A 23124-nucleotide genomic window follows, 5' to 3' on the forward strand; every position below is an offset into this window, starting at 1 on the left:
TGCCATGTGAGCAGGGAAGTTATTTTTGGTTTTTACAAAGCTGAAGTAATACGCTATGAATAATGTCCACTGCTCCTTCAGCCCCAGGTACATTCAGTGAGGCAGTACCCACAGAGCTGTGTGGCACTCCTCAACCTGCTGGAGCAGCCGGCCTCCTGCAGGATGGCTTAAGGCCCATCTGGTCCTTGGGGTCTGGGTTGTCTGGGTTCTGATGTTCCCTGTAGCCCTCCTTCTACCCCAGAGCAGCTTGGGGCATCTTTGGAGAAAGCGGCACTGTCGCACCTGCCCCAGCAGCCACAAAACAGAGGAAATTCTGAGCACCTCCGGGCGTGAGTCACCACACCACATTCAGGAATTGCCACCTCTGCCCACAGAATCACCCACTCTTTTCTGTTTGGGACCAAAATAGATACCTCCTTCAGAAGCTTCTGCTTTCTGTACTCTCAGCAATAAAAAAACAAAGCCAAGGATAGGTGTGTGCCTCTGAGGCGTGAGGGGGGCGCGTTTTCTCCCTTGGGAAGATTTTCAGAGAGAAGTTGTTGCTACAGCAGTGGGAGCACCAGATGGGTGGCGGGTGCAGGAGGAAGAGGGAGAATCAGGGCGATCGGAAACAACCTCTTGTGTGGCAGGACTGCTGGCTACTGGTTTGCTCATTCCTTTGTTCATTCATTAATTCAGCAAATGTTCACTGAGGAACTGCTTTGTGTCAGGCACAGGTTTGAGACACGGAGATGAATAAGAGCCCGTCCTTGACCTCTGCACAGACAATTATGACCCAGGCTAAGTGCTGAGATACAAGTTCAAAGGAGTCGATGGAACATGCAGATCGATGTTCATTACTCCTGCAAAACCCAGCACAGCTCACATCAGGGACTGCCTCATTCACGTCATGTTAGATGTGACAGAGAGGACAGCAGAGAGCACTGTTTTGTCATCAACTACTAAAATTTTTAAAACCAAGCACCACTAATTTTGAGCTTCAGGTAGACAGAGGATGTCGCGTTTTCCTTTGCTCAAGAAATTCCTTTACAGAGAAAATGGGAACATTTCAAGTGAGAGCATTTCAATTCCTTTAATAACAACCTGTTTGCCACTCCACATTGCCCAAGTATTCTAGAAGCGCCTTTCTCATAGACAGCTCTGACCAACTGCCCCACGCACATGCATGTGAACCGTTCCCCAATCTTAAAAGTCTGTGACCCCTCCAAGGAAGGGAGGAAGGAAGGAATCGTATTAGTCCCGTTTACATTATTATATACTTTGTAGCAAAGCAGCAATGTTTCTTTAAAAAATTATATATATATAGCTGGGCATGATGGCTCACGTCTGTAATCCCAGCACTTTGGGAGGCTGAGGCTGGTGGATCACCTGAGGTCAGGAGTTCAAGACTAGCCTGGCCAACATGGTGAAACCCTGTCTCTACTAAAAATACAAAAGTTAGCCGGGTGTAGTGCTGCATGCCTGTAATCCCAGCTACTTGGGAGGCTGAGGCAGGAGCATCCTTTGAACCTGGAGGCGGAGGTTGCAGTGAGCCGAGATGGAGCCACTGCACTCCAGCCTGGGTGACAGAGTGAAACTCCGTCTCAAAAAAAAAAAAAAAAAGAAAAAGAAAAGAAATACGTAAGTGTGTGTATTTTCTCCTCATGAAATGAGCCCCTTGAAGCAAATTGGCCCATCTTTTCAGAGAAAGATCAGTTTATTATGTTACCAAGTAAAGGGCAAAGGAATCATTTCTAAAAGTTTCGTTAGAAGTCCCCGGCATTTAAGTTGACGTCAGCCTCTTCCTGCCCTGGCGCCCTGAGAGTTTCCCGGGAGTTTTGGGGATGACACCCAGCTGCATGCGTGACATCTCGCTGGCTGGGGACAGGCCTGGTGGCTTCCCCGACGATGAAACCAGGCAGAGCCTGCAACCCAGCTGAGCACCGGTGTGGTCTCTGCTTCCGGTCCTTGTGGTGGCACCTCTGTTTAAAGCCTGATTTAGAACAAAAAGAACTTCTGTAAAGGAGAAAACTCCTTATTTTAAATGGAAAGCAAAACAAACAATTACCAAAAAAAAAGTTGGAGGGGTGTTTCAGAATAAAAGGGCTGTTTCTCCAGACATCTCGCCGATGCCCAGGTGGCGCTGAGACCACACGGTGAGACTTTCAGCTGGAGATGTTGATCCCTGGTTTACTGCACTTTGGGCTTTCACTACCTTTCACCCACCGGACCTTCAGTTTCACTTTCCCTCTCCCAGCATCTCTCAAGCTCTGCTTCTCTGGCCTCATTTTCAATCCAGTGCGAGAGGACCTGTAGCCAAGGCACCCGTCCTCCTCCTCCTCGTCCTGCACTGGGATCCCAGCTCTGAGCACTCCCAGGCCAGACAGGCCTTGCTGCATGCTCTGCTTCTGTGATCTCACAGATTCCTCACAACCACCCTAGGAGATGGGGACTGTTAGCCCCATTCCCCCTCACCCCGATTTTTTGAGACAGAGTCTCACTCTGTTGCCAGGGCTGGAGTGCAATGGTGTGATCTCGGCTCACTGCAACTTCTGCCTCCTGGGTTCAAGATATCCTCATGCCTCAGCCTCCCAAGTAGCTGGGATTACAGGCGCCCGCCACCACGCCTGACTAATGTTTGTATTTTTAGTAGAGACAGGGTTTCACCATGTTGGCCAGGCTGGTCTCAAACTCCTGACCTCAATTGATCCACCAGTCTCAGCCTCCCAAAGTGCAGGGATTACAGGCTTGAGCCACCATGCCCTGCTACAATTTCCGTTTTACAGATGAGAAAACTGAGACCACGAGGCAGTAATTCACTCACCCAAGAAAGCAAAGAGCCAGTAGATCTGAGCAGAACCCATGCGTTCAGGCCTGACATAGGAAGCAAGCTGTCAGCAGGCACCGTTAATCTCCTGGGCTTCCCAGGCAGGCCCTGAAGCTTGGTTTTCAGCCACCCTGTTATTCATCCCTGAGTTGATCTCCCCTGAAAGCACCTGTCATGATGCCCTTTCCGCTGCAAGAGCTCCAGTCATTCCCATTGCCTCAGGGGCACTTTGCCACCTCCTCTGCCTGGCACACAACACGCTCTCCCGCCAAGACTGTTCCCTCAGCACATAGCACATCTTGGCCAGTAGGTCTCCTCCTGTCCTTCAAAGGGAACCACCTCATTTGTGATTTCAAAGCTGGACTCCCGGGAACACCCTCTTCCCTTTCTGGAATAATCTTCCCTGTCTTGTCTGCCTACCGGAATTTTTCCCAACCAGAAAAGCATCTTGAGAGAATGGAAGAGTCTTATGAATTTGGAAAGTTGACAGGCTTGAATTCAAATCCCAGCTTGAGCTTGCGGATTTCTACTTTCTTGTATGAAAACCTTTGCATGCCATTCTGTGCAGGCACTAGCAAGGTGGTAGGAGTGAGATGGATACAGTAGGGTGAGTGTCGCGTAAAGAAAAGGGAGCAAAGTCTGGGACTGCAGAGAAATGCCACAAAGCACAGACAGGGGAAGGGTCCCGGAGGCTTTCTAGAGAAAGATGGCAGCCAAGGGGAGATCTTCAGAAAAAGCAGGGGTCGAGAAGGCGGAAATGCATTGGGAAGTGTGGCATGAGCATGATGGTTAATTTTAATGTGTCAACTTGCCTGGGCTAAGGATGCCCAGAGAGCTGGCTAAACATTCTCTCTGGGTGTGTCTACGAGGGTATGTCCAGGAGACACTAGCGTTTGAATTGAATAGACGGTAAATTTCTTGTTGGTAGACTGAGTAAAGAAAAATCACCGTCACCAGTGTGGTGGGGATCATCCAACCATAGAGGACCAGAATAGAACAAGAAAGCAGAGAAAGGTTGCATTCTCTCTGTTCAAGTTGGGACATGTGTCTTCTGCTCTTGGACATTGGCACTCCTGGTTCTCCAGCTTTTGGACTCTGGGACTTACAGCAGGGCCCTTCTGGTCCTCAGGCCAGAAGGTCCTCAGTCTTAGACTGAGCCACACCACCAGCTTTCCCAGTTATCCAGCTGCAGCTGGCATCTCGTGGGACTTCACAGCCTCCATAATTGAGTGAGCCAATTCCCGTATAAATATTCTCTTATTTTTCTGCATATATCCTATTGGTTCTGTCTCTCTGGGGAACCCTGAGTAATACAATGACCAAAGCCCAAGACAAAACACGTGGTGAGCTCCAAGAGCCACACAGAGTCCCGCAAGGCAGGAGAGCTCAGACAATGGTGGAAGCAGAGATTTTGGAGCTGGGCATGAGCTGTGTCTTGGAGCCTCGCCATGTCACTGGGCTTAAACTGTGTCCTGGAAGGAACAGAACATCCCAGAGGGGTCTCAGTCAGGGCGTGGCTTGTACTTTGGAGAGACAGCACTGGGTTTATGTGAAGAATGAAGGGAGAAGAGAAAGCACTGGGTCTATGTAAAGAATGAAAGGAAGCAGAAAGGCAAGCCCGTAGGTCATTGAGTAACCTCCATGGAAGTCCATGAGGGCAGGTTTTTAACCTTGGTGGGCCTCAGCTTCTGTTCGTATGAAATGGGAATAACACAGACCCTGCTGGGTGCTGGAAGGCTACATAAGCTAGCCTGCCTAGAGTGACCAGAGCACAGTAGGTGCTCACTAAATGTGACTTGCTGGACTTGTAGTCTGCATGGCCAAAGGCCCTTCCCTTGGACCTTTCCATGTGGATGCCTCACAAGCTGCTCAGTGTACACATCCAGAACTGTCCTCCCTCCCCGGAACCTACTCTTTCTCCTCTCCTTGCTGTTTCAATGAATGGCACCCCATCCTCCCCATTGCCCAGGAATTCTGGGCAAAATTCTTGTTTCTTCCTGTCTGTCCTCCATGCACCTAATCCAGCCTCAATTTTTGGCAATTCCAACTTCTAAAATCTCTTAACACCAGCAACCCCTCTTCTTACTTACTCGTCACCATCCATCCCAGGATTCCCATGACAGCCTTCCTGTGATGCAAGACAGACACATGACAAGGGCAGTTGAGGGTCAGGGGCCACAGAAGCAGGATGCAGCCAGCACATGAGGGAGGGCAGGCTGGAGGACAGGTGGACACTCGTGCGTAAGAGCACGTGCTTGTCAGGCTGCCTGGGTCCAAGTCTTAACTCCACCACTGAGGGGCTGTGTGGCTCTGGGCAAGTCCCTGTGCCTCTCTGTGCCTTAGTTCCTGCCTCTATAGAATGGAGATGAGAAGAACACATCATCTCATAATTAATTATTGCATAAGTATTAATTTTGATTATATTGACTATTATACTCTATTAGTGTATGATGTCTTTTATTTATTATATATATTTTATCATATACTAATTATATTGAGTACACTATAGTATTATATATAACATATCTCAATTGTTTATTATATATCTGTATAGTTATAATTTTATTATCATAAAGATAATTTCATAAGATGGTATTTTATATATTTCATTTATGATATATTTATATGATATTTATATACTTTATTATATTTGAATTGTGATGTCTAATAAAATAATAGGTATGTTAATTATCCTTCATATTCATAATAAGCTCCTTCATTGGTGTCAGGGAAGCCAAGAACATTTCTGCGTGTGAGCTCTGCTGTGTGCTCGGCATGCAGTGTGTTGCATCTCAGCTGACGTGATTGCCGTTCTTGGTGGCCCGGAGGCACAGGGTGCAGGATGCAGGGTGCATGCTACGGGCAGTAAGAGCTTTGGAGCGGGCTGACTCCTGAGCCTTCCTCTGGTGCTGTGGCTTCTGAGGCCCCCGGGTGACAACCAGCCTTTGCCATTCTAGTGTTTCCTCTATGTTCATCCTGCCTTCTGAGTGTGGAACAGGCCACACTCCTGACACCACCAGCATCAGGTGCTGTGCACATGGTATGAGGTCGGGATGGAATGCTGTTGGCACGGCGATTGTTCCTCGGGCTAGCTGTGTCCACATATTCTGATTAACCCCTTCTGCACATCGGCAAGGGTTCAGCCCCTCCTCAGGGCTAGGGCATGTGCAGGACATGCAGGGATTTGAGAGTCCTTGGACAATGCATACATGTTCTCCATGCAAGCATGCAGAGAGATGGAGAAGGTCTTTGTCCCTTTCAGTCCTAACATTGTGTGGCTTAATAACTACTTGTCCTACACCCGAGTAAAAAGCAGGATCTCAGCACTGTGATGAGGAAGCCTTTGAACCTTCCAATAGGACACAGGATCCCCGCCTGCATCTTAAGTTCCCATGTCCTTAGGAAACGTGGCCACCTTGGAATTCAGCTCTCCAAGAAGCCCAGTGTGAATGCCCATTGCAGGAGCATCTGAGCTCAGCCCCATTAACCCTAGGTATCTGTTGAAAAGAACAGAACCCACCTACTGAAACTATCAGAGACCAAATGTTGTGTGTTGACTAAGAATTTGTGTTAAGGCAGGAATAGTTGAGCACCAATACTTTAAAGGAACTCTGAAGAAATGCAAGCCTGTGCTTCCTCTAAGCATGGCTGCAGGAGAGGGCCGGGTCAGCAGACAGGCATTTTGACCCACCCACAGCTGAATACAAAGACTGAACTCAGCAAAAGCCTTGAGGTTGCATTTATGTGTCTGAGGCCAGTCCCTGGAGCACAGGCATGGGCTTTTGGTACCATGTAACTTACAACTTTAACCTCTCTGTTCTATGCTGTCCACCCCACCAATCCCACAGTGCCTGAAATGTCATTGTCTTCCCCAATGTCTGGGGTAGCATCTGTGAACACATGGATTTGATACTTTCATGATGCTATTTGCCTCTACTGAATCCTTCTTAAGCAAAATTACAGTAGATTAGCAGATCGTGTTAGTATCTGAAGGCCCCAAGACCCCAGAACCTCAATCAGTGCTCCCCACTTCCCATGATTTTCTCCCAAATGTGTTTCCACATTTGGATTGTCATTCTCTGTGAAAAGGCATGATCCCTGTCAACAACACACAGTATATGCAATGTGTGTCTTGTGTAAAACTGAGTGTGAATTCTTGAGAGCAGGAAGGAAAAGGGGTACAACAGGCCCCCTGGGAGATGAGTGAGGAGCAGGGCAGAGTGAGCCTGGCTGCTGGGAATCCCTGACCAGAACTCTGGGTTCTGGACATGTGGGCTTGGCCTGCCTGACACAATTAGGATTTGTGTCAACAGGCCCGGCCTTCACCTGACACCAACTGAGCTGCGGTTCCCAGGAGAAACACTTAGCATCATGACTTTGGAGGTTGCCATCATTTTTGATGACTTTTTCTTTTTCCTTCTTTTCTGTTTCCTCCTTAAGTTTCTACCTGTAAGTAAGTTATACTTACTTATTCTGTCTTTCTTTACAATCTCAGGGGAAATTCCGTTGAGTTGAAAATTTCCTCAGCTCCTCGCTCCAGTTTCTCAGAAGAGTCTCTCTCCTTGCAGAAAAGACTGTGGGCGGGAGTCACCGATTTAGCATATTTCTACTAAAAATATGACTCCATCCCAAGAAATTGGTTTTAAAGATTTGAGGAAAAACTGCTTTTAGATTTCAGAGAAAGAAAAAGAGTCTGTTTCTACTTCCCCCTTTTAAATCTGATAACTTTTATTTTAATCGGGTTGACATTCTGTGGTGAGCTTGTGGTTAACTCTTTCATGCCCGGAAACCTGTTGTTGACCGAGAAGACTCCCAGGATTAGAAAACAACCAGCGCCCAACGTTTCATTTGCGGAAGCATTTGAGGTCCCAAAATGTGATGGTTTAGCGGCAGCTGCTTGTAGGGGTATTTTTGGTTCCCTGCTTCTTTTTTCCCTTCTAAGTAAAGAGAAAATAACTAGATCGCTCCACCCCACCACCCGATCGTTGTGTTGTTGTTGTTTAACAAGTGTTGAGTGAGGCACAGTCGTTCTCCAAAAGGGTCTTACCCTGTGAGTTACTCATTTTAGGGTTGTGGAAACGGACTATTTGACCCAGTCAACCAGGCCTCAGAAACTGTGGGTCGGATAACAAATAACTACAGTGCTTCTGTGCTAATTACTACAGAGATGTGCCCAAGTGCCTGGAGATCTCCTTGAAGCACACGGCCTTCTTCTCCTTTCCCCAGGGAATCAGGCAACTTTTCTTTGATGACAGCAACTTCCTTAAATCCCCCAAGCCCTGAAACAGGCACTTTACTTCTCCCACATTTCCTTCAACATTTGTGCTTGCTGAATGAAACAAGGAATGGGAATGTTTGTTTGAATGAACCAATCAATGGGTAACAGCACCAATGCTAATGCAAACACACTCAAGTACTCATTCAGAACCTACCATGGTCCAAGGTTTGTTCTCTGCTCTTGGGTGCTGATCCAGCCAAAAGAATGGGTGGAGAGGGAGTGGTAGGTGAAGTCCCAAAACCACCACTTATATTTTGCACTCTCTTATTTTTCCTCTGGTCACATGCATACATAAATTTTATATCTCTGTAATTATGCCATTTAAAAATCCTCCTACTGAGGTAGAAGGTGGGACTCAACTCCAGTGGCAGGGCTCAGACACTGGACCAAATTGAGGACTAGCAAAAACAGGATTGGGGCAGAAGCAGCTTTCCATAAGAACACCCATGAGTGTGCCATGTCAGTTTACCATTGCCATGGCAACACCCAGGCATTCCTGCTCCTTTCCATAGCACTGACCGGATGACCCAAAAGTTACTACCCCTTCCCTAGAAATTTCTGCACAAACTGCCCCTTAAACTGCATGTAATTAAACGCAGATATAAATATGAATGCAGAACTGCCCTGACCTACCACTCTCTGCCTATGTGGTTGTCCCGCTCTGCAGAAGCAGTCACGGAGCTGTAGCACAGCAGGAACTATAACATCGCCACTTCAATAAAGCTATTTTCTTTCATTCTACCACTGGCTTGCCCCTGAATTCCTTCTTGGGCAAAGCCAAGGACCCTTGCGGGCTAAGCCCCACCCTGGGGCTCGCTTGTCCTGCATCACTACCACCTTCTCTAGGAAGACGCTCTAGGCTTAATCATTGTATTGAATTCAGCTGCTGAGGACTGAGAGGCGATTTGGATGATTGACTTAATAAATAAAATTGGGAGTTAGACTTTCCGGCTGTGGATTTGCCACTGAGGTGGGGGAGAGGGGGGTTTCTTTCTCTGGTAAATTTCCACATCCACAGACAGAAGGAAAAGACCCTAAACTAATCACTTCCTTTGGAAGAAGCTTTGGTAAAGAATCAACATTTGGGAGGTTGGCAGGAATAACCTATTTGTTCTATAAATATTTAAAAATTATTAAAATTTTAAACAATACAGAAAAACATGAAGATTAATATAACCATCATGTGCCCACCATCAGGATTCAGTAAATGTTTACAGTTTACCTTGGTTGTTTCATGTCCTTTTTGTTTATTTTAAATACATGCTCTTGTCATGCATGATGGCTCATGCCTGTAATCCCAACACTTTGGGAGACTGAGGCAGGTAGATCACCTGATGTCAGGAGTTCAAGACTAGCCTGGTCAACATAGTGAAACCCCATCTCTATCAAAAATACAAAAAATTAGCCTGACATGGTGCAGACACCTGTAATCCCAGTTTCTCAGGGGGCTGAGGCAGGAGAACCACTTGAACCTGGGAGGCAGAGGTTGCAGTGGGCCCAGATCTCGCCATTGCACTCCAGCCTGGGTGACAGAGAAAGACTCCATCTCGAAAAACAAAACAAACACAAACACAAACACAAACAAATAAATACATGCTATGGATATAGTGGAGCTCCCTCTCTGTCCAACCCAATCCCATTCTTCCCCTCCAGTAGTTGCTCTCTTGAACCTGGGTTGTATCTCCTGATGCAATATACACTACTGGTTTGTTTTTTATTTTATACATAAATGCATAATATACTGTTTCTTTTTGCAGCTTTGCTTTTTTCACTCAACACTGTTTTTGAGATTCATTCTTGATGTTTATTCTTTTTAACAACTGTACATTATTACATTGTATAATAATCCAGTTACTGCTAATGCTGAGTTTATTAATCTAACCTTCTTTTGACGGACAGTTAGATTGTGTCTGCTTTTCCCCTATTACAAGCAATGCTCTGATAAACAGCCTTGAATGTGTGTGTGCACATATGCAAGAATTTCTCTAGGAATATACCTGGAAGTGAAATCACTGATCCTAGAACATGGACAGCTTCCATTTTACTGCTATATTTAAAATTTTCTCATTGAAATGGCTATGCTAATGTACAATCCTCATCAGCAATTTATAAAATTTCCTGAATTCCTCACATATTCCTCATCATCACTTACCACTGGGGAATTTTAACATTTTTTTGCCAATCTGATAATATAAAATAAAGTCTCATTACTATCTTAAGTCTCCGTGATACCTGGGGATACTGAGCATGCTTTCATAGGTTTTTCTGGTCATTCTCTGTGGCCTCCTTGTTCATATCCTTTGTCCCTATTTTTATTGGGTTGTTGGCTTTTTACTTATCGATTTGTAAGTCTTCCTTATGTATTATGGATACTAAGTCTTTGGATAATTATAGACTCTTGGATTTTCTAGGTAGATATTATTATTTATAAATGACAATTTTTTTTTTTCTTATCCACTTCTTATTCCTCTGTTTTCTTTTGCTTGTTCCATTGCATTAGCTGGGGTGTTCAATACAGTATAGAATAAAAGCAGGAATTTTATGTTTCCACCATTAAATAGAAAGCTTTTAAGGTATCAGGTACATGTCATTTTCTGTAAGATTTCAGTGTCTACCATCTATTGGTTAAAGAAATTTCCTTCTATTTCTGCTATCTTAAAAGTTTTTTTTCTCTTAATCGATAATGGATATTCTTTTCATCATCATTAGATGCTCTTCTTCTTCTATTAAAATGATCATGTAGGTTTTCTCCCTTTATACCATAAAAGTACTTAAGTACATTGAGAGATTTTCCAACGTTAAACCATTCACTATTGCTGGGATAAATTCTGACTGATCAGAATTTTTTTTCTTAATACATTGCTAGAATCAGGTACAAATGTGTTAACATTCTCCAGTTTGACTGCAGAATTAATTTCTTTTTGTAATTCTTCACCTTAACCATATGTATTGTTGAGTGTATACATGTTCAAGATTACCATAACTTCCAGAATAATTTTTATTTGTGAAAATACTTTTTTGGTTTAGTTTCTCTTATGTTATTGTAGCTATGGAGCTTTCTTATATCTGGCTACCTTATCAACAATATGTATTGTTGAGTGTGTACAGGGTCAAGATTATTATAACTTCCACAGTGATTTTTATCTGTGAAAATACATTTTTGGTTTAGTTTCTTCTATGTTATTGCAGCTATTGAGCTTTCTTTTGGTTGCTAAATATCTGCATATAATGTATTTTCCAGCCCTTTAGTTCAACCTTCACATGTCACTATATTTTAAAGATGTCTTTTGAAATAACAAAAATAGACCTTGTGCAGGACTTGGGGGAAAATTCTTCCCCCTCAGTCAGAATATCTCTGTCTTTTACAAGCAAGCTTAATCCATTTCTATTTATTGTACTACATGTGGACTTATTTATGCTATTTTACTTTGAACTTTTATTAACCATTATTTTTCTTTTACTGTTATATTTATCTTTTCTTTTCTTCTATTAAGTTGATTGAGTTTCCTTCATTTTCTCTTTTCCTTCTACTAGTTTTCATATTATATGTTTTAATTCTACTTTTAGAATTAACTCACCCTTTAAGTTCTCAAAGTACTCTTGATGTTAAAAGTCCACAGTTAATTAACATCTCTCCCAGTTCTAGGATCTTCTGTTCAGAACTTAGCACATTTCTGGCAACTAAGGATTGGCAACTGTTAAAAAATATCATTTTCCATTACATTTTTGGATTGGTTATTGCTGATATATAAAAAATGTTGAATTTTATAAATGAATTCTCTATCTGGCCATCTTATCAAACTCTTAATAGTTCTAATACTTTAACTGTCTTGGGTTTTCTAAGTACTTAATTAAATTCCTCACATAGAATGATTATTTTTGTCTTCTTTTTTCTAATAATTGTATGCCTTATCTATGTTACCAGTTTTATCAGATCACTAATAATGAGGGTTCTTTTAAAGTCAATTGGAGTGAGAAAAACCCAAAGATGCCACTAAGTCTTTGAGTGTCTTTGGGGAAGAAAAGGTAGATTTAGGAAAAGAGAGACAAAAGGCAAAGTGAACAACTAAGACAATACCATATATCACAAATTTAGGTTTGATTTAATGATGGCTAAGAAAAAATTTTTAATTGTATATTAAAGTGTATTTGTATATAGGATAGTTTAAATAAATAATAGGTGATGTGGGCAGCCAACAACAACCAAAAATCACTGGAAGTATTCAAATTCAACCATGGTGATTTGGTTGACAGCAACTGGAGAACCGACCATGCTTCACTAGATTGAAATCCGTTATAATCTATTAATGTGAATATAGGTGACAGGAAACAACCGAATACAGTGTTCTCATAAATAGTTCTTAGAATATGAATTCAAAAGAAACTCTATTTCCTCATTCTGACACAATCAAGCTTAATCAATTAACATTTTAAGTATTGCTTTTCAGCTTAGAAAGTTGGCTGGGTCTGGTGGCTCACGCCTGTAATCCCGGCACTTTGGGACGCCAAGGTGGGTGGATTGTGAGCTCAAGAGATCGAGACCATCCTGGCCAACACAGTGAAACTCCACCTCTACTAAAAACACAAAAATTACCCGGGCTTGGTGGCGGGTGTCTGTAATGTTGTTGCCCAGGCTGGAGTGCAGTGGTGCGATCTCGGCTCACTGCAACCTCTGCCTCCAGGGTTCAAGCCATTCTCCTGCCTCAGCCTCCCAAGTAGCTGAGATTACAGGCACCCACCACCACACCCGACTAATGTTTCGTATTTTTAGGAGAGATGGGGTTTCACCATGTTGGCCAAGCTGGTCTTGAACTCTTGACCTCAGGTGATCCACCTGCCTCGGCCTCCTGAAGTGCTGGGATTACAGGTGTGAGCCACTGTGCCCAGTCAGGCATTTTAAAGATGTAGGTTAAATGAGCAAAGATGCAAATTAAACGAGCATTCAGAGAAAGAAAGCCAAAGAGATGAGGAACCAGGAGATTGTGATTCTTATGATACCAAAAATGAAATTTTAAGCCAGGAAAAGTCAAAGGAACCAAGTGCAAAGCAAATTTTGAGGAGAATGAACACCACTGGGCTTGGCCACTGGGAGCTTCTTGGTGCACTTTGTAAAAATAGTTCCAGTGGAAGCAGAAGACACACCAGAAGGTCATGGGATGAGTGGTTCGAGAGGAAGTAGAAACAGTGAGGCACACGACTCTCAGGAGGTACTGACTTGTGAGGAAAAGAGGACTGATTGTTGGGAGGACCTTTAAGTACCTGGGATGCTCATTAGCTGCGGAGAGGACCCGGTGAGACCCTCAGAGAAAAGGTAACTGGTTGGGTGGGGAGGCACAGTGCATAGTAGGGGAAATCACCTTTGAGAGACAACCACAGAAAAAAGAGCAAATGGGCCGGGTGCAGTGGCTCACACCTGTAATCCCAGCACTTCGGGAGGCCGAGACGGGCACATCATCTGAGGTCAGGAGTTTAAGACCAGCTGGCTAATAAGGTGAAACCCCATCTCTGCTAAAAAAACAAAAATTAGCTGGATGTGGTGGTGGGTGCCTATAATCTCAGCTACTCAGGAGGCTGAGGCAGGAGAATTGCTTGAACCTGGGAGGTGGAGGTTGCAGTGAGCCGACATCATGCCACTGCAGTCCAGTCTGGGTAACAGAGCTAACCTCTGTCTCAAAAAAAAAAAAAAAAGAAAGAAAGAAGAATAAAGAGCAAATGATGAGTGGAAATGGGGAAATTTTGATATGTGAAAAAGGAAAGTTGAGGGAGTGCAAAAGCCAAGGAGAAAGTTGAGAGTAAATGAGAAAGAGCCATCAAGTGAATAAGCCACCTGACCAAATTCTCAGTATCTCCAGGGGTTAGGTGGCAGCAGAGGTAGAGGACTGTAGATTTTGTCTGCAGTCTGTAGAGGTAGCACCTCATCTTTCCATCTCTGATACTGGTCTGTACTACAAATTATGTAACTTCTTTCTTTCCTTTTTTTTTTTTTTTGGTTTTGAGACAGGGTCTCACTCTGTCTCCCAGGCTGGGGTGCAGTGAAGGAATCTCATTGCAGCCTCTCCCTCCTGGGCTCAAGCGATCCTCCCACCACCAGGCGCACACCACTATGCCCAGCTAAATTTTGTACTTTTTGTAGAGACAGGGTCTCTTTATGTTGCCCAGGCTGGTCTCAAACTCCTAGGCTCAAGTTGATTTGCCCACCTCATCCTCCCACAGTGCTGGGATTATAGGCGTGCACCACCATGCCCAGCCTAGCTGTGTAACTTTCAACAAGTGACTAAGATTCTCAGCCTACATGTCTTGATCACTGAATGAGATTATAATACCATTCAAAGGAATGTTATAAAAAAATCTTTGGTAAAATAAAAAAAAAAACTTGGCTGGGAGTGGTGGCTCATGCCTGTAATCCCAACACTCTGGGAGGCCGAGGCAGGTGGATCACTTGAGCCCAAGAGTTTGAGACCAGCCTGGGCAACATTGCAAGATCCCATCTCTATAAGAAATACAAAAATTAGCTAGGCACAGTGATGCACGCTTATAGTTTCAGCTACTCAGGAGGCTGAGGCAGTGAGGCAGGAGGATAGCTTGAGACCAGGAAGTCAATGCTGCAGTTAGCTGTGACTGGGCCGCTGTACTCCATCCTGGTTGACAAAGCAAGACCCTGTCTCAAAAAACAACAAAACAAAACAAAACAAAACAACTCTGTACCAAAAGATGGTATTACACTTTTCAGGCTGGTAAATCCAAATCTAAAGAAGCTCAGATTCTCATAAGAGTCAACTTCACCTAACCTCTGGTTCCAACAAACTCTTTCCAGTCTCCCACAGGGATTTCCTCTGGGAGTCAATGAGTTTAAGGTATTGTGAAATTTGGCTAGGGGTTTGGGAGGAATTCTTTTCATTTCATGTTACAGACAGAGCATCTGAAATGAGAAGGGACCACAGTGAGCCAGTGAGTGAAACCGGAGGAAGATTCTGACACCCAGAGCTTTCCCTTCAACATTTCCTTCTGTTTATTCCTTATCTAGACTTCCATTTTCCTACCCCATCGATACCCACTCTTATGCCCCTAACTTGCCTTCAACTCCTCTCCTGTCTTGTAAATGTCCCATGTGTGCTTGAAAAAAGAGTGGGCTCTGCTATTGTTGGGATCAAATTTGTTAATTGAAGTTATGACATTTGATTATTCTTACTGATTTTCTGTCTGTTTGACCTATCCATCATAAAGGAAGACACTGTTAAAATTTCTCATTATGATAGTAGATTTCTAAATTTATCCTTGTTTTGTCAATACTTGCTTTGTGTATTTTGAAGTTATGCTATTGGGTGCATAGAAGTATGTAAGTGTTATGTTTTCCTGGTTCTTGTTTCGTATATTTTGAAGTAATGCTTTTGAGTGCATACACATACAGCATTTTTATGTTTTCCTGGTGAATTCAACCTTTAGCAATACGTACTGACTTCTGTATTTCTATTAACGCTTTTGCCTTGAAGTCTGATGTTAATACAACTCCTTAGAATCAATTGTCCATTCTTTTAGTTTCAAACTTTTGGAGCCTTTATGCTTTAAGCATGTCTCTTATAAACAGCATATAACTGCATATTTTTAAAAATATATGCAGTCCAACATTCTTTAACTGCAGAGTTAGTCTATTTACATTGGTAATTATTACTGATATAGTTTGATGAATTTCCACTGTCTTATTTTGTTCTTTACTTTTTACCTTCTCTTTCTATGCATTTTCCCCTTCTTTTGATTTAAGTAAGTTTTTATCCTATTTTATTCTTTTTTTTCCAATAGCTTGTAAGTTATTCACTTTACTCTGTCATTTTAGATGTAATTTTTAATATTTTAACATGAATCCAGACTTTATAAAGCCCAGACTTAGCCAATACAATAGCCTTCCTCTCAAATAATAAATAACCTTAGAACAAATTGCCTCCACAAACTTTTTCTACACAGTTCTGTCTTCTTCCTCCATGCTTCTTTGTGTGCATTTATGTTTGCTATTTGAAAGAATTTCCTGAAAGTAAAAGTGAGATTTTTTAGAAGGCTGACATGAGGGCAGCAATGGTAGACTTTCACGTGACTCCTGTCCCACCACCTTGAGCTGTGTGGTTTAGGCAACTTACTTAATCTCTCTGAACCTCAATCTCTTGCTTTGTAAAGCGGGGATGACAATATCCACCTTTCAGAGCCATAAGCATTAAAGGTAATATATGCAAAGAAGCAGCACATATGCAGGGATCGGATATCATAGTTATTATTACATAGATAACCCCAAATGGAGGGCCTGGGCCCTCTGACTTCTTCAAAGATAATAATCTGAACTAAACCACAACATCACACAAACACCTCCCAGCACCCAGATAGTTTAGACATAGCTCCACCTCTTTGTAAGAGATAACCTTCAACAGATAGGTGAAAAGCATGCTCCTTCCTGAAGATTATGATTCTGGGTGTTGGAAAAGCACTGAACTAGGAGTCAGGGAACCTGGTGATCTGTTGTAATCCAAGGCTTGCCACAAACTTGTGAAATGACCACAGGCTCAGTGTTCTTGTCCAGAAGATGTAGAGGTTGGCCTAAATGATCTTTAAGGTCTCTTCTAGTTCTCATATTCTATGATACCATTAAAAGGGATGTTCGACATGTTCCGTGGTATTTTATTTTGCACCCAAACCACTTACTTTCTAAAGGCCTAAACTGCTGGTTTGAGTTTCCCAAGGAAGCGAGAGACAACCTTTGATATTATGCATATCTTTGGAGTTCTTATTAAACAGTAAACCTCACCTGACAATCAAAGATAGCCTCTGGCTCCAACATCTTCTTTCCAGTCTCCCAGAGGGATTTCCTCTGGGAGTCAACGAGCTTAAGGTGAAACTTGGCTAGGGGTCTGGGAGGAATTCTTTTCATTTCATGTTACAGACAGAGCATCTGAAATGAGAAGGGACCACAGTGAGCCAGTGACTGGAACAAGAGGAAGATTCGGATCTCTGACACCCACAATCTGTCTGATTCTGACGCAGAAGATGAACCACGTTAGAGCAAGAACCAGATCTCTCTTTACCCAGTGGCCCAAGCTCTTGATGCATACCTGTGTCCCTTGTAAAGCTCAGTGAATCATCATCTAGACATTTCCTGTGCTCCGTGCGTTATTCTAATCTTCACTGGGTAAAAGCAGAGCTTAAAGCTCTGATATATGGATAGGAAAGAGAAGAGGGATGAAGCCTTTACCTAGGGCTGGCTGGGCTAAGAGTAAAACAACTTGACCTTGATTCACCCAAGGGGCAAAGAATCTTATCTCAGACTCGGTCCACATCCTTTAGAAGCCCCTTTTTTCCTTTATCTTTCATGTTGCTCACATTGGCTGCAGGGGCCAAACGAGTTTTCTCTCACTTTGAACATCAGAGAAAAAAACAACGACAAAAAGTTACTCAACCCACAAACGTTTCTCACTCACCCACCTTTCCTCCAGCCAATGACGTTTTCACGGCACCCTGTTAGATGCTGAGTGAGAAAGCATCTGGGCACAAACCGCTGTGGATGCAGATTGAGCAGTGCTCACTGTGCACTGGAGGCATGGGGGTCCCGTCCTCATCAAGCGGGCAGATGGAGAGGGGACTGAGCGAGCAGCCGGGACTTCGCGCACTGGAAACTCTCACTACTCCAAGTGTGGCCTGGGGATCTGCAGCCCTAGCATCACGTGGGAGCTTGTTAGAAATAGCCTCAGCGTCCACGCCTGCCCTGTCAAATCCCAATCTGCAAGATCCCAGAGGGTTCTGCACACATGCTGCTGTCAACAACCTCAGCACCGTCCTGCCGGCTCTAGAGCAGCCAACCGGGATGTCCTTCTTCAGCAGTGGCATCCGCTCTCTAAAATGACTGCCCCTCACGTCTCCTTCCAGGGTTGGTATTTCTGGTTAACTCAAGGGACACAACAATGCTACTAATGAAGTGGTAAAAAGTAAAGGGACACCTTTCAGATTATGGGAGTGGAGCGGCAGGTATGTGGCAAAATCAAATAAAGAGGGCTCATGATTCCATGTCAGGGAAGAGCCGCTGGCCTGCTGTTTATCTTTACTGTGAATGGGGTCTCTTTTTCTTTGTTTGTTTTGTTTTGTTTTCATTTAACCCCAGTGGCAAGAAAAATGTGGCCTCTTGCCCGGAGGAGCAGAGAGTGATGGGAAAGGCAAAGACCGCTTCATTTCACCAAGTTCCTCGGCTTTTATTTAAAATCCAAGACATAGAAGCTGCACATTTGTCCTTCTGGGAAAAGTGACGAGTGACTGAGGGCAGAGTCTAACACTCAAAAGGAGAGAGCAGGTGCCTGGGAGTCAGAACAGCTGGCTTGAATCCCTAAATCTGTCACTGTTTGTCCTGGGTTAGGTTGTTCTGGTCATCTATGGCAGGAGGACTACAAATGCCTGGCTTTTCCCTTTCCAGCGGGCACACAGGGAGACAGAGAAATTGAATCTCTAGCAGTCCATTGAAAGGGAAGCCCGCAGTGCAAAGAGAAGCATTGTCGAGGGCCCTTCATCTGCACCCTCGGTTCTCTCAGACCTGTTCCATGATGCATTCCAGAAAGGGTAGCTCTCCGTCACAGTCACTTGCGATTGCCAAAGTGTCAGCCAGACAAGACAAAAGCTCCCAAGGGGTGTTACCCTTCAGCTGCATACAGAACTCTTAGAGGCAACAAATTCACAAGGAAAGATACACCCATGATCATGTATTTCAGCCACAGTGATGCAGGTGAGGTGGAAAAGGACGAGGAACAAGTGGGATTCTGTCCATGTCTGAGCATTCACGGCAAAATCCAACGTAAGATGTGGAACACGCTCAATACTAGAAGAGCTCGGTTTGACTCTGTGCCTATGCCCTTGGTGTGGGTCCCAGGCCAAAGCCCTCGGCATTTTCAGGATTAGTGAAAACTGCTGGCTGTCTCATTTTCCCTCTGCCCACATAAAAGGCACAAAAACTAAAGGCAAAGGCCACCTCACTGCAGAGCTGGTCGTTCAAATTTTCCTCCTGGGAGCCCCGATTTCTTTTCTTTTCTCACCTTAACAGTGTCCAGAGTACTTCTATTGCCAGAATGAAGATACAGCCTGCTCAGAGCCACATGTGGGGCCCACCACTCAGGAACAAAGAGAGAGACAGATACTAAGCATGTGTGCAACAGAGAAAATCCAGCCCACAGAAACCGTGTGCAAGAGCAGCTCCACCCAGCCTGAATGTGGCTTTGGGAAGCCCACTTAGAACTTGGCCTGCCGCCAGTCGCCGACTCAGAGCCTACTGCCATGAAGGCAGGCCCTGACTCTCCATGCCTGCCCACACAGGGAGACCCAGGGCAAACAGAAAGCTCTCTCAGGGTCCCATTCAAGTTTCTGGGCTAGTCCTGGCAGACTAAACACCACTGAGTTGCCTGGTGGGAGAAGGTGCTGGGCAGGGTGGACAGGAGCCCCACTGCTTCTCAGCCCTGTGCCAACCCCTTTGGGTGACACCCTAATGCAGGGTGGGGAGCCCCAATTTCTAAGCCTTGAGTGTTTACCACCCTACACCCCCACCTCCAACTCCCAAATTGATCATCTCAAATTTTCCCACAGTCCGTAGACACTAGACACTTCAAATACTCTCAGAGAAGAAGGTGATGTCTACATCCAGAATTGTGCCAATACTTTAAAATTACGGGGAGAAAAATATTCCCCTTCCCGTCTTCTAAGGAACATTCTGTCTGCTTCCCAAGCTCCCAGGTCCCTTGTGGTGTGAGCTGGGGGAATGCATACAGCTGGGAATTGGAAAATATTCCGGGAGAGAATTATTTATGTTGAGAAGACCCATTGGGAGAAGCAGGAAGTGGGTCTGGAAAGACAGGAGGAAGTGTAAAGGCAGAGAAAAGCCCTTGTTAGCTGAATTTTGAGAATTAATTTTTAGCATTCTTAGTGAGTAAAACTAGAGAATGAGGGCAGTTGTATGCTGTCTTAAAAAATAAAAGAATGATAATATAGGGAAAGATGATTTCAACATTTTGGAGTCATATAAATGGAATCCTCCTTTGTTATTACTGTGCAAGACTTTTAGACAAATTATTTTTTATTCTTTTTTTGGATGTTGTTCTGTTGCTATTTTTATAATACTATGCTAAGAAGGGCTAAAAAAATCCCAAATTTATTCCCATTAGATTGAAAAAGAGCAACCCTCCAGCGTACCTTTCCGCACACTCTTCTACCTCCTGCTGCCTTCAGTGATGTTGGGCACTTCCTGGCAAGGCCTTTCAGGGAAAAGGATTACAGCCAAGCTCTTTAGTGGTTACTGAGCTATAGACCTGGAGGTGTCATGTTTCTAAATTCCAGGAAAGATTCTTTATGAAAGGAAAGTCTGTGAGAGTAAGAAGTTCTGGAACTTCCCCTTGTCCCCGCATGACCTCTTCAGACACTCAGACTAATTTATGATGACTCTGAAAACGCCCATTACCTCATCTAGCAAAATACACCCTCATGGAATTAAAGAGTTTCTAAGGTCACAAAACAGCTTCCAAGACAATTTGTCTTCTTCTTTTCGAATTGATGTGTTTAGAAATGTTCTTGGCTTGTGATTGGCATTTCAGATTCCAAAAGCATCTGTGGTCAATCCTGGCTATTTGTGCTAATGAATAATTACAAAAGAGTTGCTAAGTATGCTTCTCATTGATTTTGTTGAGCTACAATTACTTATAAAGAAAGGCACAGATCTGAGGCATACAATTTGATGAGTTTTGACAAATGTGTACAGCTGCATCAACGTTTTCATCACTTCTGCCTTCTGGTCAATACCCACCTACCACAAGAAACCACTGTCTGCTTTCTGTCTCTGGATATAACTTTTGTCTTTTTTTGGACTTCATGTAAATGAAAGCAAGCGTGTGCACTATTTTGTGTTTAGCTTATTTTGTTCAACATAACATTTTTGAGATTTATCAATATTGCCCATATCAATAGTTCATTATTTTTTATTTTTGAGTGGTTTCTATAGTATGACTATATGATAAGCTACTTATCTGTTCTCCCAATGATGGATATTTGAATTATTGAGTTGATTATTATTAATAAAGCTACTATGTCCTAGAATGGAAGGGGCTTAATAAAAGAAAGAAGTAAATAAATATTTTATAAAAGTCTTTCTGTAGACACATCCCTTCATTCCTCTTAGATAAATACCTAGGAGTAGAATTGCTGAATTGTAGGGTAGGTATATATTTAACTTCAATAAAAATACTTTCTTTTTGTTTGTTTGTTTTTGAGACAGAGTCTCGCTCTGTTGCCCAGGCTGGAGTGCAGTGGCATGATCTCAGCTCACTACAACCTCTGCCTCCTGGGCTTAAGTGATTCTCCTGCCTCAGCCTCCAGAGTAGCTGGGACTGCAAGCATGCACCACCATGCCTGGTTAATTTTTGTATTTTTAGTAGAGACAGGGTTTCACCATGTTGACCAGGGTGGTCTCGAACTCTTGACTTCAAATGATCCAGCTGCCTCAGCCTCCTAAAGTGCTGAGATTATAGGCATGAGCCACCATGCCCAGCCAAAATACTTTCAAATAGTGTTCCAAAGTAATTGCATTACTTACACTGCCACCAGTAATGTAAGAGAGTTCCAGTAGCTCTACTTCCTCTCCAGTATTTGGTGTATCCGTCTTTTATCCATTTCCTCCATTTCCACAATGGGCTATCTCATCATGGTTTTCGATTTGCATTTTATTGATACCCGATATTAAGCACACTTTCAAGTGTTTATTGATAAATCATGTATCTTCTTTGGGGAAGTGGCTGTTCAAGTCTTTGCCCATTTATTGGGCTGTTTGCCTTTTACTATTGCTTTGTTGTTCTTTATATATTCTGGACACAAGTGTTTGTGACAAATAAATATATTGCAAATATTTTCTCTCAGTCTTTTACTTTTTCGTTTTCTTAATGTCTCTGGATGAGTAGACATTTTCAATTTTTTTCTTTTATAGTTAGTGCTTCTGCATCCTCTATAAGCAATCTTTGCCTACCTCCAACCTGCAGTCATTTGCCTTTATTTTCTTCTAAAATCTTTGTAGTTTTGCCTTTTATGGTTACATCTATAAGGTACAGACCTAGTATATAGATCTTTATCTTTATACATATAATAAAATTAATTCTTGCATAAGAGGTGAGGTTTTTTCTCATACATTTATCCATTTGTTCCAGAAGCATTTGTTGAAAAGATTTTTCCTTTCTCATTGAACTTCCTTGGCACATTTATTTGTTAAAAAAAAAAAAAAAAATCAGCTGAACAAACATGAGTGAGTCCATTTCAGGGCTTTCTGCTCTGTTTCATTACTGTTGTCTTTATGCAAATACTATGCTGCCTTGATTTCCATAGTTTTATAGAAAGCCTGAATATCAGATGTCATGAATCCTCTAAATGTGTACATCTTTATGATTGTCTTAGATATTCTAGGTCTTTTGCGTTTCTAAGGAGGTTTTAGAAATAACTTCCGAATTTCTACTAAATATTGTGTTGGATTTTTAAACTGTAGTTGCCTTGAATTAATTGATCAATTTAAGGTGAATAGGTTTTTTAAATGAATGTTCCAATCTATAAAGATTGTATATTTTTCCATTTGCTTAATTCTTTTAAAATATGTCTCAGCAATATTTCAGAGTTTTCAGTTTAGTGGTATTACAAGTTTTTGGTAGACTTATTTATAAACATTTTATGTTTTTTGATGTAATTGTAAATACAATTGTTTTTAATTTTTAATTTTCTAATTGGTTGTGTCAGTATATAGAACTACATATATATATATATACACATACTGAAATTGCTAACTTGCTAAATTCTAGTAGTTATTTTGCAGATTCCTCAGTAATTTTATGTAAACAATCACGTTATCTGAGAATAATGTTCCTTATCTTGAAATCTACTTCCTGATATTAATATAACCACACCAGCTTTCTTATGCTTATCTTTGTAGATTATGTCTTTTTCTATCCTTTTTTCTCAATCCATCATTTTTATTGTATTTAAAGTGTGTTCTCTTGAAGAC

At 42.8% G+C, this 23124-nt stretch overlaps 1 protein-coding gene across 11 annotated transcripts in view; it reads left to right on the forward strand.

Annotated features, from left to right (window-relative positions):
- IL2RA (interleukin 2 receptor subunit alpha) overlaps positions 1-23124 on the forward strand; it is a 52576-nt gene that overhangs the window by 8810 nt on the left and 20642 nt on the right. The window contains exon 1 of one of the 11 annotated variants that reach the window (XM_033208630.1): positions 13194-13395. The exons of the other annotated variants lie outside the window; for them this stretch is intronic. The gene's annotated coding sequence lies outside the window, so the exon portion shown is untranslated. Of the gene's footprint in view, positions 1-13193; positions 13396-23124 lie in introns of those variants that run through there. 11 annotated transcript variants of the gene reach the window in all.

The sequence above is a fragment of the Trachypithecus francoisi genome, unplaced genomic scaffold, assembly GCF_009764315.1.
Source record: "Trachypithecus francoisi isolate TF-2019V2 unplaced genomic scaffold, Tfra_2.0 Lachesis_group9, whole genome shotgun sequence".
Classification (NCBI taxonomy): Eukaryota; Metazoa; Chordata; class Mammalia; order Primates; family Cercopithecidae; genus Trachypithecus; species Trachypithecus francoisi.